Consider the following 4058-nt stretch of genomic DNA (forward strand, 5'->3'; position numbering starts at 1 on the left):
ACCCACGCATTTTCAAAACGATATCTAAAATAGGCATCTCTAACTTAACATACACAAACTCTTTCTCCTTCCTCTTCCTTGGGGTCCAGAGGAAAGCCAGGCTCATAATAGATGATTAATAAATATTTATTAAATAAATAAATGAACAAATGGCAGCTAGCAGAGTTTTATCTTTCTGGAGGAAATTCTCACGCTTGTGAATTCAACTATGACTGGCTAAATTGTGTTTGTTTCCTTTGCTCGTTTTTGAAATTGAAATAGTCGGAACAGCATCCTCTTTGCTTCCAGCAAGGTTAGTTATATGGATTCTATGATTAAATCTAGAATTTAGTCATTGTATAAGAACAAACTTTTTTGAAAAATGTGTCTCTTATATTTGCATTTTATAATTTTCTCATCATTTTTTTCACGGAAAGGTTTGAATAGGTATGTTCTAAACCTTTCTAAATCTACTGGCAAGATTCTACCTAATGCACATTCCCTTGTCAAATTGTTGGAGTGTTGCTTTTTTTTTTTTTTTTTGAGTGTTGCTTTTTATTGGCTTTAAGTCATATAATGGGTGGGGTGACTTAATTTGAAAACATTGGTTCTCACTGGTCACTCACCTGATAATTTCCAGCCTTGGAAATTTTGAGAAAATAAATGACATATTTATTAAGCATGATTTGATTAAAGGAAGTTTACCCTATTGACACCCTATTTTATTCTTCTGTGAAATCAACAACTTTTATTCTTCTGTTCTTTGTGTGTTTGGGTATTAAAATTTGAGGGATGAGGATTGGTTCCAGCAGGAGAGTGGCGTGCGCCTGGCATCTTTACCCTTGAGAAATAATTTTTTTTCTAAACGTAATTATTTCCAGGGACATTATCCCAGCAGTGGCTTTGTTGCCTCTGCAACAGGGATTTGAGGCAGCCTATGAGCAACTCTGAATGCTGGAATGGAACAAAGACCAGGAGGTGTGGAAACTCTTGTCCTCCTTTTCTTCTTCACTTCTTACCCCTTAACTTTTCTTCCTCTCCCTATCTTTTCTTCTTGCTATGTTTATTCTCCCTGTTCCTTTTTTTTCTTGTGCAAATCTCTTGGGTGGTACAAAGATATCTAAGGCATCCATGAGGTCTGGCACCCAGGACTGATGAGTCATCAGTCTGGTAGTTTTGAGAAAGATCCCAAAGATTACTAAAGGAAGATTTCTAAAGGTTCTTCAGTAGCCCAGAGACTTCTTGTTCTTTACCACATATTCTTAGTAGGGATTTGTTCCAAAATTCCCTCTAAAGTAGTTAAACTCTAAAAATGTTATATTTGCTCGGAAAAAAAACAAGGGAATTTTCACAGTGGGGTACCATTTATCAGTTTAAAACATTTTCTTCTATATATTTGAGGGAGTCTTGGCTTGAGTCAATTGTATCTTTCATTGGAGTCAGACAAATCTATTTATAACTGGAGCATCCTGAGGAGCAGCCTAAATGTGCAAGGACTGAGTCATCCCAAGGCTGGAAGGAACCAGACATGATTTATTTACACCAGTGATTCTCAAATGTGATCAAGCATAAAAATCACCCAGAAGGTTTGTTAAAAAATTTAAATTGTTGGGTCCTAGCCCCAGAATTTGTTGATTCAATAGGTCTGAGATAGGGCCTAAGAGTTTGCATTGTGAACCATTTCCCAGGTGACATGTATGCTATTAATCCACTGCTTTAGACATTACACACTAGGAATGTCTCTCAGAGTGTGTTCATCATGCTGCCTTAACCCCTCCCAGCCTCAAGTACTTATATTGTGTCCCAGGGAGAAAGAATGAGACAGAGTGAGACATCTCTGAAACTCTGCAGTGTGTGCTGGGCATTGGTACCCCTCTAACTGACTATAACAGGAAAGAAAGGAGAGTTATTCTTTGCCACCTTACCACCAATCACCAAAAGCACTACCCTTGAGTGTTCAAAGACTCCAGGGAGGCTGGGGCTGATGGCTCACGCCTGTAATCCTAGCACTTTGAGAGGTAAAGGTAAGAGGATTGCTAGAGTTCAGTGGTTCAAAACCAGCCTGTACAGCTTAGTGAGATCACATCTGTACAATAAAAAAAAAAAAAAAATTAGCTGGGCAAGGTGGCATGTGCCTTTGAGAGGCTGAGGGGAAGGATTGCCTGAGCCCAGAAGGTCAAGGCTATGATAGCCCTAAGCCTGCCATTGGACTCCAGCCTCCTCGACAGAGTGAGAGATAAATATATATATATAAATTTAGGTAGAACCTGGCAAGAGTGACAAAAGCAGAGGCACTGCCCAGTGAGGTTTCACCTGAATCTGAATCTTACTTGTTTTGTTACCGATGGTGGCGGTGGTCTTTAACTCCTTGTGCTCAGAATTTTACCCACAGCCTTTGGGTGGCTTCATTTTAGTATTAAATTATAGTTCTTGCATTTTCTATAATTTGCCATTTGCCAGTTGGCTGGGTACATGCTTCCAGGCCTTCAGTAATGTGTACATTCAGTAAATTGGAGACTAAACAAATTAGTGCTATGATTCTTATTTAAAGAATGAGATAAAAATCAAAGAAAAAAATTACATGCTTTGGGCCACATAGGTTGGTGGCAGAATTAGAAGCAGAGGAGAGAATACCCTTCAACCTCATGCTTGGACAACCTTATCTTTTAGTTACTATTAGATAGTCTCTTAAAATACAGGCCATTTAAGAGACATTATACATGAAGAAGATATATTCTGATAGTTATTGAATGCTGGCAGAAAAAAGTAGAAAATATGTTTGACTAATTGGGGAATATCTGAATTGACATTCATTTTTTGTTCTTTTTTTTGTTAGTTTAAGGAATTGCTTTTACAAAGGTCAAAGGCACATATTTTTATGACAGGCCGATGGGGAAAGAAATTCCAGTTTTCAGTAAGGAGATGTAGAAAGGGAAAAGAGATACACAAAGTATGCTGTTCATTCTAGGATGAGGATAAAATCGTTTTTCCAACAGTCTTGAAGGATGGATGCAATCTCCTTCCACAGAACAGAAATATATAATGAGAAAAATGAGACTGAATCACAGGCTGAAGAGAAGCTTTCCCTACTGTATGTAGGAGCAAATCTCTGGGTTTATATAACACAGGTGACTATACGGAGTGTAAATTGTCATAGGATTTTCAGAGAAGAAGTCTTTGTTTAGAAGCCATGGTGCTACATCTGTATAAGATGCTGGTCCCAATGCTCTTAGATAATTAAAGCACACATGGAGTTGATGAATGTTTTGAAAACATTGAAGAACAGTATGTAGCAGTAAACATTTCATTTGTCGTCACAGAAAAGGGGTAGCTTTTCTAGCATAACCAACATACCAGATTTTTTGGTGATATCAGAAGATCATGACGCATATTCATGAAATTGGAAAAGAAAGCTCCAGCAAGATTTACATTAAATGTTTGAACTTAGGGATAAAATTGTACTTAAAAAGTGTCATTGTCATAGTATGGATCACTAAACAATATTTTCTGGAGAACTGGACACTCTTGCAATTCTTCCAACTGCTAAACACTTATAAAATTAACAACTCACTTTGCCCTACAGATGATTTTCAAGGTAAACGTATACATAGCAGTTTTGTTCATCTCATTACACATGCAGGGTATTTTCTCCAAGGAGGTGACTTTGAAGCAATGAATCTCAAACTGAGCTGCCCCCTCAGAACCAGATGGGGTGATTCTGTAAGTCCTGGCAACGAGCTATACCCCAGAAGAATCGTAATATCATGGATGGTACCCGGCCTCAGTTATTGTTTTTAAAGCTCTCCAAGTGAAGTTACTAAATAGCCTGCCTATCTTTGCCTTTTTGTGTAACCTGATTTGCCTTAGTAGTTTTAGTCTCTTCTGTCTTTTTTGGCATTTGCCCTGTACATGAATTCATTATACTAGTAGTTACTACACATAGCTACCTATAAATTACAAATAAAGTAATACTAGCATTTGGTTCTTATAGTTGGTGTATGTATTAGTTCCTATTGCTGCTGTACAGCAGCACAGAAATAAGTATATTCAATTAAAAGTATACACTCCTTAGTAAGAAA

This window comes from Carlito syrichta, unplaced genomic scaffold (genome assembly GCF_000164805.1).
Source record: "Carlito syrichta isolate Samal-C Ts95f unplaced genomic scaffold, Tarsius_syrichta-2.0.1 Scaffold288486, whole genome shotgun sequence".
In the NCBI taxonomy this organism is placed as follows: Eukaryota; Metazoa; Chordata; class Mammalia; order Primates; family Tarsiidae; genus Carlito; species Carlito syrichta.